Source organism: Miscanthus floridulus, chromosome 12 (assembly GCF_019320115.1).
Source record: "Miscanthus floridulus cultivar M001 chromosome 12, ASM1932011v1, whole genome shotgun sequence".
NCBI lineage: Eukaryota > Viridiplantae > Streptophyta > Magnoliopsida > Poales > Poaceae > Miscanthus > Miscanthus floridulus.
In genome coordinates, this window is record NC_089591.1 from 77,471,814 (window position 1) to 77,484,972 (window position 13,159).

Below are 13,159 nucleotides of genomic sequence, written 5' to 3' on the forward strand. Positions count from 1 at the left end.
TTACAATGAAAAATGACTATAAATCTAATAACAGAGCACTGTAACTGGATTCATTTTATCAATTATTGTAAAAATCAACTAACTAGGCCACCAAACTAAGTTACCTAGAACACCTTTTACAACATTTCTTATGATCAACTAAATCCGCAGGACCAACTACCACATGCCAAATGAAACCTCTCTGATCACTCAAGCAATTTGAGGGAATAAATCACACAAATAAAACCTCCATCTTAGCCTCCGCCAGAACATCTCTAGAACACAAGATAAAAAAAAGAAAATGGCAACAAAAAAATAGAATCAGAACAAATACTAGTTGGATGTACTTCTAATAAAAAACTAAATGAAATACTCACTGACAAAAAAAATCAACACCGGAAACGACTCTATCTCTGTCTCCTCTGCATCTAGCTCGGCCACGGCATACCAAAAGAAAAACAATGATAATACAAAAAGAGTTACATTCAAAGAAAGGTGTAATAAACTTTTTGCACCTAATACTAGTTACATCAATAATACCTAGGAATTACACATCATTAACAACTGTAAGTGTAGATGAACTCTAATGTAACTAAAAAATTAATCCATATTAATATGATAATACAAAAATCAAAACTAGAAAATCAAATAAACCTGAATGACACAAGACAAGGACTAACGGTACTAACAAGTACTAGATGTAGAAAATATATGTTCAACAAACAAAAAAATAGAAAAAGCAAAATCTGAATCAAGCAGTATAACTGAAAAATATACAGAGACAAACACTATTAAACCAAAATGACTGAAAATCAATATTAACAACAATAGAGAAATTCGCATACAAAAGTAATACTACATTACCTAAAAGTTCAAACAAAAATATGAAGGAGTGTTGTACCGGCATTTGTAGCCCTTACCTAGATCGTCACCTCCTGAAGGAGTCCCCACTTTATCTAGGAGGTGGTATAGATCTTCCCTCCTTGAACCCTTCTAGAGGTGAATAGTTCTCGCAAACAACAAACGCCTCTGTTTGACAAATCAAAAAGGACAAACAAATGTATAAGACCACATACACATTTTCCAACACAATGAATATGCATCCTTGTTACTCTATAGGGGATAGGCCGCTTGACAAAGATGTCCTAAACATGTTCAACAACTAACAACAATTTCAGAATTCTGAACATAAGTTATGTGAACCACTGAAGGTTGAGAAAGCATATAAGGAGCACGAGTATGGAACTTCTTTTGCAAGCTATAAGACTTACCAATGATTGAGTTCCGGCTACTTTTTGGCTTTGCAAATGTAACTTGTGAGAAGAACAATTTTAGCTGCATAAAGCCACAGACAAGAATAAAGTGCCCATCAGCATCTCGTCCAAACATTTACAAAAGTTAAGGGGCATAATGTGGAAAGAATAATATGGATAACATACTCATCAACCACAACTAACGAAGCTTTCATACTAATGATGGAGAATTGTACAAGAGCACAACCTCATGAAATCTGATGATACAAAGATCTACTTGCCAACCAAAGTGAACGTTACCTGGTAGTACAGGAGACTTGTATCTTTACCTCGAAATATCTTCGCGATAAATTTTCCACCAACTTTGAGTACATGAGTCATGATTGTCAATGCCTAATTGCAAGGTGGTACATAAATTAGATAGAGAACATAAGCTACCATGACAGTTCAAACTGAAGATGATAAAGCTATGCCAGAATTGACATAAAAAGCAAGGACATCTCCAGCAATTAGGTAAAGAGAGGTGATTATTCAACATAGCTAAATATGAAAATAATATACAAATATTCAAAGAAAGGAAAACAAACAAATAAACAAAAGACAAAACCCCAAAAAATCTATGAATTGGAAAAACCAATTAACTCTAATATATAGCATTGATCAAACAAACAAATCAAATTTAGGATTCTAAGGGCATTGCATGAACCAAAAAAAGTAAATATAAAAAAAAATCTATGGAATGCAAAAAATAAAAACTTTTTGAGGGCAGTGAACCAACCAAACATATCAAAGTAAAAAAAAATACAAAAAATAGATCTTTTCTATGGATTGCCGAAACAAAAAAATTTATGAGGATTGTAGAAACAAAAAGTAAGTACACTCAATTCAAATTATGACAAATACATGTGCCTAATAAACTTTTTTCACTCAGTATAGTTGACCTAGCAATTACACCAATAATACCTAGCACTTACACTAGATTAAACACTGTAGGTATAGATGAACTCTAGTGTAAATAAAAATTTAATTCGTAGTCAATATAATAGTTAATTTACCAAAACAAAACAAGATAAAAAAACACAAATAGATAATAAAAATGCCATGTAGGCAATGTAGTGTACCTGGTGGCATTGGTGAAAGCTCTAGTTTGGTTTTAGTGAATTGATAAAACCCTAAGTGCTAACCTAGTTTATCAAAGTGATCATGAGATAGGTAGCACATTCCAAGTGGTGAAGCAAATAAAGATTATGACATGATGATGGTGATGCCATGGTGATGATCAAGTGCTTGGACTTGAAAAGAAGAAAGAGAAAAATGAAAGGCTCAGGGCAAAGGTATAAGTGGTAGGAGCCATTTTATTTCGGTGATCAAGACACTTAGCGAGTGTGATCACATTTAGGTTCGATAGCCGTACTATTAAGAGGGATGAAACTCGTATCGAAATACGGTTATCAAAGTGCCACTAGATGCTCTAACTCATTGCATATGCATTTAGGATCTAGTGGAGTGCTAACACCCTTGAAAACATTTATGAAAATATGCTAACACATGTGCACAAGGTGATACACTTGGTGGTTGGCATATTTGAGCAAGGGTAAAGAAGATAGAGTTGAAAATGAGTTAGTCACGCTGGTTACAGAGTGACCAGACGCGTCTGGTATGGCGACCGGACACGTCCGGTATTAATGACCGGACTCTGGCTCAGTGGAGTGACTGGACGCTAACGTGTTACTATTTAGCATCCGGTCAATGTGATTTAGCATGATGCAGAGAGCTACCGAACGCATTCGGTCGACCAGGAAATCTCGGTCTTCAGCGCTATATTTGATTGGACTCTGGGAGCATCCTGACCAAACGCGTCCGGTCGGCCTAGAGCGGCTCTGGGAGCTCTCTAGACTCGACCGGATGCTGCGTCTCCTGCGTCCGATCCGATGTGACTAGACATGTCCGGTCGGCCCAGAGCGGCTCTAGGAGCTCTCTGAACTCGACCGGACGCTGAGCCTCCTACGTCTAGTCGTCCACACCGGGCGCGTCCGGTCGCAGTTGAGCGTGGTACTCGTGGCAGCAACAGCTACTTCATTTGAATAGGACATGTGGCGGTCAGGCAATGACCGGACACAGGCGACCGGACATGCCCGATCACCCACCAGACGCGTCGATGCACACGACCTGCGCGTTCGATCAACGCGCAATCAGCCCAATAATTGAGCCAACGACTCTATTGTTTGGGGATGTCTATAAATACCGTTTGGCCAGCTCTAGATCACTTTCTTCGACATTTGCATTGACATAGCAACCTTGTGGGCTTATCCAAAGCCCTCCCACTCATCTCCATCATTGATTCATCATCTCTGTGAGATTGTGAGTGAATCCAAGTGCATTGCTTGAGTGTTTGCATCTAGAGGCACTTAGTGTTCATGTTTTGCTACGGGATTCCCTTCTTACTCTTGGTGGTTACCGCCACCTAGATAGCTTGGAGCAGCGAGGGTCGTCGAACGGAGGTTGGTGATTGTCTCCGGCTTCGATCGTGATGATTGTAAGGGGTTCTTAACCTTTCCCTGGCGGAGAGCCAAAAGGTACTCTAATAAATTGCTCGTGGCTTATGTGATCCTCATCTTGTGTTGGTTGTGTGGCGCCCTATTAAAGGTTTGGCGTGTGATGCCAATTAGCGCGTGAACCTCCAAGTGAATGAATCGCCACAACGAGGACTAGCTTGTCGGCAAGCAAGTAAACCTTGGTAAAAAAAATCATTGTGTCATCATTTGATTCTGAGGTGATTGATCTTCGTTGATATTCATTCTTGTGATTAATTGGTTCATTCCTCGACTCAACGGTATAACCATCTTGCTCTCTCTCTTTACATTACCGCAAACTAGTTTTCAAGCTCTTTAGTGTAGCTAGTTATGAGAGTTTGTTAGTTTGGTTAGTGTGGCTCTATAGTTAGCTTTTGAGAGCACATTAAGTTAGTGTACTGATATAGTCATTGTGTGGATAGAGACTATATAAACTAGAATTGTGGTAGGTGGCTTGTAATTTTAGTAGGCTAGCGTAACACCCACTTCACCTCATATTTGTCTAACCGGTTTTCTAAGTGTTGTTATAGAATTTTTAATGGGCTATTCACCCCCTCTAGCCATTAGAATCTTTCAACTGGAAGGGAAAGTGCACCTAGAGAAACCTACAGCACAACAAACACATACCAATGTTTCAGAATAATAACAAGAGCTGCTGTCATTGTCACATTTTCTCTACAACAAGGCAAAGTACATGAGCGAACCCTAACAACAAAAAAATACAAGGAATAGAAACAAACAAAACGAGCGAACCTTGCAGCCTGATAGAATCACCTCTCACCAGTCCAAAATGACACGGCAAAGAAGACGATATGCAAATGAAATAGCCACAGAAACCACATGCGACTCCCAATTTTTTAACATGAAAGGAAATTTCACAATTACACAACTCAAGTAATGCTACATGTCCATCCTATTTTCTAAGGTAATGATGCTCAACCGACAATTCAACACTGGTTATCAGTTTATAAATGCACACATTTCACACAATCAAAGTGCTAGTTCTGATTAAACCACAAGCTTGCAAGTACAACATTCAGCTAAAACGAGGCAAGAATCATAGTTACTGCTAAGTTGTCTATCAATGTTGGTCAAAACAAGCAGTCTCAATAAGAGAGTGGGACTAAGTAACAGATACGTACAAAGACTGGGACGCCTCTTCTGTCTCGTCGTCATTCCAGAACTTCACCTACCGGAAGAAGATCTACGCGTTGCCCTTGGGCACCTCGCCACGATCTGCACCACCCCCACAAAAGGCCGCACAAAGTTTCCAACAGAATCAGCTCAGGATCGCAACGCCTAGATCGAGCGGCGGGGGATGGGATGGGATCTAGATCTTACAGTCGCAGAAGACGATGTGCTCGCTGTGCTGCGACAGAATGTAGAACTATGAGATCATCCCACCACGCCGCCGCTTCTGCTCCTCGGGGCCACATGCCCTGGTGAGCAGCACCTTCCTTCCTTCGCCTCTGCCTACGTACAACAGAAAAATGAAAACAGAACCAAAACGGCGAAAATCAAACCACAATCAGGCCTACGAAAGCGGGATCTACAATATTTGATAAAAAAATAGAAGGATAACTCACTGACGACGGTAAATTGGAGAGCCCTTCTGCCTCCGGCTCTGTCTCCGCCTCGGTGACACGCGAGAGACGAAATGAAATGGGGGAAAGGAGAAACGAACATATCAAAAGAGGCGTGTTTCCAAAAAAAAAAGAGCTGACATGTGGGACCCAAAAGTCAGAGAGAAATGAGGAGGTAGGAGACGGACGGGTGAGTCGGCAGGAGATGGACGGTGCAGATCAAAGCAGGCGCAAATCCAACGGCAAAAAAAATTCGTGTGACAAGGACAGACGAATCACACGGGCAAAGGATAGCTTTTGTGAATGAAATACAGATCAGCAAGCATACAGGTACATATACATATACAGGACTAACTACCGGTGTCCTGGCTTGCTCCGCGTGATGGCACGATATACAAGTGGTAACGAAAGACATCACGCGTATTATATGGTGTATAATATGTCCCTCATTCTTTGTACCAGCACGTGGGCAACGTTATTATAGGATGATTCGGGTAGAGTCTATTTATAGGGCATTCGATTTTTTTTTCACAGCTTCTTCTTTCTTAAACCTTACGAGCTGATGCCGCCGCCGCCCACCGCCTTGCCGTGGCACAGTAGGGTTTCGCCGGAGCTCCACCGCCACGGCCACAGCTATGGAGCTCCGATGAGCGGCCTCCTTCTCCCCCCTCCTGCCATCATGGCCAAGAGCGCCTCCGCCCCAACCTGATCTGTGCGCTTCCATCATCGTCGGAACCCTAACCACTGCCCTCTCGACCTCCCTCGAACCCTTTTAAGCCCGCCGAAGTTAGGGAAGAAGAGGAGAAGAGGCCAAAGATAAAGAAAAATAAGAGGGAGAGAAATCGAGTGTTGCGAGTGAAAGAAACACTCGATGTCATTTAGCATTTCTCTTCATATAAAAACACGGATGGAATAGTAGCCGAATGGTGGAAGTGACGGATTTGCACGGGCCACGGGGGGATGTTTGAAAAGGAGCCGTTGCCCCTTGATACCTGCAGGTCTCGCCCTCGTGCGGTAGCAGGACGCTGTGCTCCTACTTGCCACCTTTTTTAGGGATAATTGTCTGTTGGACATCTAAAGTGATGGTCCTTTGCTGGCGAACACCCACTTTAGAGCATTTTGCTAGAAGACACTCTGGTTCGGTAAAATTAGGCCACAGGACACCGCGGACCGGTTGCAACCGATTGAGGAGAGAGAACAACAGTAAAATGACATTCTTGCTCCTAACACTTTCTTCTTCCTCTCAACCTTTCTCTTTTTTTCTGTTCCTGTCCATGGTGGGGCCGTGGGGCGCACTTGAGTAGGCGGGGCCGCCGGGGCGCCACGACCACCAACCAACCGCCTCCCACCGTTGACGTTGTACGCCAACAGATAAGGACCACAGCTGTCGCCAAGCTGTGCCCGGCCCCATTGCCGGCAAATATCTTCGGCGAACTCGGCCGCCCCTCGACTATAAAAGCTTGCCATGGCTGCGGAGGCCTTGCCTTGCCCCGCGCCATGAGCTCCCACCTCCTGAGCTGAAGCCGCTGCTGTCGTCGCCGTCGCCGTGCTCTGCTCTGCTCGTTCCCTCTCCCTGGTCAGCCTCTCCCCTCTGCTTCTCTTTCCCTTACCCTGCTTCTCTTTCCTTCTATGCTCTGCTCTCCTCCACTTCGGGCGCCGTCACCGCGAGCCACCCAGTTAGCTCGCATCGGAGCTCCGACCGGCCTCGTGTCGGAGTGGAGCGCCGCCGCGCCCGCCGTCGCTTGTGCCTGACGCCGTCAGCCTCCGCGCCGCCCTCACCTCGCACTGGCCACGCGCTGCCATCGCCCTCGCCAACCATGCTGCCGTCTCCACGCTCTCCCCTGCTCCATCTCTCTCCCTCTGCTTGCTCACTCTCTTTCTTTCCCCTTTCCTTCCCCGCCTTGCTCTGCTCCTCCCGCCTAGAGCCGCTGTCGTTAGAGCTGAAGGCCGCGCCCAGGCTAGGACCACGCCGAAGCCGAGCGTGCCCTGTGCCTAACGTCGTCGTGCTCTGCCCAGGAAAGGGCGGGGCGGAGAAGCGGGCGAGGCCACGGGGGCTCGGCTCATGGCGGCAGCAGGTCAACGGGCTACAGCGACGCACGAGCTCCGAAGCAGCCTCCTCCACCACACCAAGCTACCGGGGCCGTCCTACTCCGCACCTGTCTTCGAGGCGCCGCCACCCACCTACGCCCGCGCCGGCCTGGAGAAGGGGCGCTCATTTGCTGCTCCAGGCAGAGGAAGTTGGCAGTGGGGGAAGCTGCCTCGCCGGTGACCACGCACGTCTGTGGCCGGGGATGCACGACCTCCACCGACGACGAAGCAGAGAGCATGAGCAGAGGAGGCACAGGGTCGCGGTGAGAAGAGGGGAAGAGGAAGAAGTAGATGATAGGTGGGGCCCGCGCGTCTGTGAGAGGGAGAGGGGCGGACCCAACTATGGCTCAGGGCCACCAGATGTCAAAACGAAAATTTCTCTCTCCTCAACCGACTGCAACCGGTCTACAGTGTCATATGACCTAATTTCACTAAACCAAAATGTCTTCTGACAAACTGCTTAAACAAGGTGTCCACCAAGGAACGACCATCATTTGGTACACGCTCACACGCCCAGATCAATGTGAGTTTTTACTGTACCTGACATCCGGGGACCCGGTCTGCAGTAGCGACAGGGACGGCGGGACCCACCGATTCAATCAGGCTGCGGGGCCCACGTGTCTGCTGGTAGACTGGTGGTAAATCATGTGGATGCTTTTGTCGGCAGACAGGAAATGTTGTTCCACCGCCGACGCCGAGGCCGAGCGGAGCTGTCCTGTCCTCCGCATGACGCGCGGGTAACAAGAAGTACTCGTAGGCGCAATCTGGCCTCTGGGCTGCACGTTCGCCCACAGGGCCCAAAAATGGCGCAACCATGTCACGTTCACCCCGCCGACCGGTGGGCCGCGGATCCACGGGCGCAGACAGGTCTCTCGCAGCTCCGCTCGCGCCACGCCAACATGCATGGTGTCACTGTAGCCAAACGCAGGGCTTACATATACGGCACCGACGGCGACATCGACCCTCTCCCACACACACTCACACGTCATGTATGGTTGTATTCCGTGGACCGTAGTTTCCATGCAAGATGTCCCTTCTGTCCTGGTGAACTCGGTGAAGCAAAGCAAAGCAAAGCAACAGCCGTTGAGCTGTGTTGCTGCTGCAGCCAGACTGGCGGTGCACGGCTCCGCCGCTCCGGTGAGAGGAGGTGCCGGCCTGCGGCAAATTCATGGCGCTGGCGCCCATGCACACAGGAACGGTCGGTGCACGGCTACGGATCCACGTTCCACGGTGCCCGTGTTACTGCGCATACAGCATAGGAACAGTCGTGGCCGCGTTGAACTCCCAACTCAGGGGGCAGGGAGTAGACATGGCAGTTCAGCTCTCTTCACTTCCATTTTTCTTCCTGACTGCCTGTGGCCAATGGTCAGTGACATCGGCGTAGCTACAGTCCGGGTGCTTCTGAGCTTCGATCGGAGTCATGCGGCAGGGTCCAACGTATGATTCGAATTCAAAACCCAGCGACGCGCGTCATTCTGCACAGTTTTCCGGAACAGCTAGAATCATTCGTCAGTAACATCATACTAAATGCTAACCTTGCTTTACATGTCAAGGGCATCATCATACGTAAACCTTGGCATCGAGTACTACTGTAAGTCTATGGTCTGAAGCCGTGACCAACTCTGAAGGTACATGCTGTATTTTTCTTTATATATATTGAAAGATTCATGCTGTATTGCTGCTGATGTTTTTAGCTCCCTCCTTTGGAACTTTGGACGCCACGCCTAGCTGCACTGTCTCCATTGTCACACTCTCCTGGAGCACAGCGCCTCGGCTGATTAGATCACTCGGTCTGACTCTGTCTCTGTTCCTGTTGTGTGTGGAAGAGATTACTACAGTCTAACTTAAAAAAAAAGAAAATCTAAATTAAAAAAAAACTGACCTTCACAGATGGCGGCGAGCAGCCCGCGGGCCTGGGGGGGGGGGGGGGGGGGGGGCGCCTGCGAGGGGGAGAGAGAGAGCGCGTGGGGGCCCGATGTTTTAGCTCCTATCGGCTATCGGACGGCCCCCACTGTCCTGTATGTGGCCCTGTCGGTTTCCGGGCTGCCGATATGTAGCCAGGCTATCGGTACCAACTGCCTGGACGTTGCAGCGTGATTGCCTAGGCTAGTGACCCTGCGCCATCATGATTAGGAAACAATGAGACATATATAAATAGAAGATAAAAGCAACCTGTGTTAGCTTCTAGACGACGTGAATATTAGAATATATACACATCAGAATATTATACAACTTTATTATGATTTTATTGCATTTTTTACATGACTAGATTAAATACTTCGGAAAATTTTTTGAAAGAAAAAATATCTGATCCAAATATGTTTCCCGCTGGATTAATTGATGTATTACCATTTAATAGTACAATCAAAGTGTATAACAAAATCAATTAGATGTAAGATAGAAAGTTTTCTACTATTAACTTTCTTAGGCACATGCTTCCAACCAAACAGGTCATTCTCAAGTTTGCCTGGTCAGGCAGATTTCATCAAATTTTCAGGCAACTCTCACACAACACTTTTTGCCAGGCAAGTTGTCGGTTCGAACCAAACAGGCCCTAGATGACTTCTTCTTCTACCATTCCGAGCTTCAACATCGTGCTTAGCAATAGGTGGAACTGAGGAAACGGTGGCAACGATTGGAAATGGCACAGACGGGAGCAGCATATCTGATGACCTCCAGGTATTTTACATCACTTTAAACAAAAAACAATATCAGCATGTTCTGCTCATCTACTTTTCAGCCGGCTTGTGCTTATTTCGGCTTATTCTTCCTTACAAAAATACTATTGAATCAGCCAAAATGCCACCAGCAGAACACGGCCTGTAGCACCTATTCGTTAGGTTCCTTTATCCTTCCAGGTTATTTCTTGCGCAAATAACATAGCATTTGTTGCCTCAATGTCAAACAACAAAGCGTGTTCGCCAGTCGCCGTGGTAGCATGGTACGTGTGGCCACACAACTCGGCTCCATCTTTTTCCCCGATAGTTTCGGCTTCCTTGTTTGGGCCCCTCCCTCCGTCTTGTGCCATGCCATGATGAACCGTGGAACAACGTTTTTTCTTAGCAGTCTGCCAATCCGCTGCTATGCCCTTGGCACGCGTTTCTAGCTCAGAGTCCTCTTTTATTTAGAAAAAAAAGAAACATTGTCTTGCGAGTTGACCAAAGACATATTCCGTCAATCACTCTTGGTTGCTTCTCTCTTGTCCCGAAGAACCACGTAGCACGTGATCATTTGCAGAATTTTTTTAAATAATTTTTTAAATGATAATTGCAAATCTAGAAGTTGTTATTCATTTATTGCAGCTGTCGGCCACTGGATGGCCGACAGGACCCCTGTCGCCCGCTGGAAGGCCTACAGGTCTCATGTCGGCATGTCAGCAGCCGATAAGGCTCACGTGGCAGCCGACGCCGACCTGTCAGCGCCGACGGCAGCCCTATCGGCCGCTGGAGGGCCGACATGTCCTGACGACTTTTGGTCAGCCGACAAGCCTCTCGGCAACACAGCACCCGACTACACTATTTTTATGTTGTGTTAGCACTCAATACCTTTCCCGAACACAGCCATTACCACACAAACAACTCTACCACTTTTCGAGCAGCACTAAAAATATTTGATCTCCTTTTTCCGGACATATAACATACACCATAACTTAGAGAATCTTATAAACTTAGAGAATCTTATAAACCCTAATCTACAACTAAAACTAACCCTAAAACTATACTAACTAAATATAATAAGTAATCTAACTAAACTAAATTAAACTAACTAAAAAACAAAATCAAACTAACCCTAACCCTAAAACAAACCCTAATCTACAACTAAAACTAACCCTAAAACTAGACTAACTAACTAATCTAATTAACTAAACTAACTAAATATACTAAGTAATTTAACTAAACTAAATTAAACAAACTAAAAAACTAAATCAAACTAAACTAACCCTAATACTAAACTAGCTAACTAATCTAATTAACTAAACTAACTAATAAAGTAACTAAAAAAATCTAAATTAAAAAAAAACCTACCTTCACAGCCGCCGCCGAGCAGCCCGCGGGCCGGGTGGGGGGCGCCGGCGCGTGCGAGGGGGAGAGAGGGCGCGTGTGGCTGATGTTTTAGCTCCTGTTGGCACTGTGCTGTCTATCGGCTATCCGCCGCCCGACAGGCGCCCCCGCTTCCTGTCGGCTATCCGCTGGCCGATATGGGGGCGTATCGGCTATCGGGACGCCGACAAGCCCCCCCACTGCCCAATGGTCCGTGACATCGGCGTAGCTACAGTCCGGGTGCTTCTGAGCTGCCATCGGAGTCATGCGGCAGGGTCCAACGGATGATTCGAATTCAAAACCCAGCGACGCGCGTTATTCTGCACAGTTTTCTGGAACAGCTAGAATCATTCGTCAGTAACATCATACTAAATGCTAACCTTGCTTTAGATGTCAAGGACATCATCATGCTGTATTTTTCTTTATATATATTGAAAGATTCATGCTGTATTGCTGCTGATGTTTTTGGCTCCCTCCTTTGGAACTTTGGACACCACGCCTAGCTGCACTGTCTCCATTGTCACACTCTCCTGGAGCACAGCGCCTCGGCTGATTAGATCACTCGGTCTGGCTCTGTCTCTGTCTCTGTTCCTATTGTGTGTGGAAAAGACTACTACAGTCTAACTAAAAAAAGAAAATCTAAATATAAAAAAAAAACTTACCTTCACAGCCGCCGCCGAGCAGATAGCGATGAGCAGCCCGCGGGCCGGGTGGGGGGCGGCGGCGCCTGCAAGGGGGACAAAGAGCGCGCGTGGGGGACTGATGTTTTAGATCTTATTGTCTATCGGGTGTGGCCCTGTCGGTTTCTGGGCTGCCGATATGTAAATCGACTGCCTGGACGTTGCAGCGTGATTGCCTGGGCCAGTGACCCTGCGCCATCATGATTAGGAGACAAGGAGACATATATAAATAGAAGATAAAGCAACGTGTGTTAGCTTCTAGACAACGCGAATATTAGAATATATACACATCAGAATATTATACAACTTTATCTTGATTTTCTTGCATTTTTTTACATGACTAGATTAAATACTTCGGAAAAAAATTGAAAGAAAAAATATCTGATCCAAATATGTTTCTCGCTAGATTAATTGATGTATTACCATTTAATAGTACAATCAAAGTGTATAACAAAATCAATTAGATGTAAGTTAGGCCTCGTTCGGCTGCTAGAGTTTTGGCTGAAACTGGCTGAAAAACACTGTTCTGGCTGAATTGGTGTGAAAGAAAAACACTGTTCTGACTGGAAAAAGAAGCCGAACAAGCCGAATATGGGGTAAGCCGAACGGGGCAGAAAGTTTTCTACTATTAACTTTCTCAGGCACAGGCTTCCAACCAAACAGGCCATTCTCAAGTTTGCCTGGTCAGGCAGATTTTATCAAATTTTCAGGCAACTCCCAGACAACACTTTTTGCCAGGCAAGTTGTCCAGGCTTCGAACCAAACAGGCCCTAGTTGACTTCTTTTACCATTCCGAGCTTCAACGTCGTGCTTAGGAATAGGTGGAACTGAGGAAACGGTGGCAACGATTGGAAATCGCACAGACGGGAGCAACATATCTGATGACCTCTAGGTATTTTACATCACTTTAAACAAAAAACAATATCACCATGTTTTGCTCATCTACTTTTCAGCCGGCTTGTG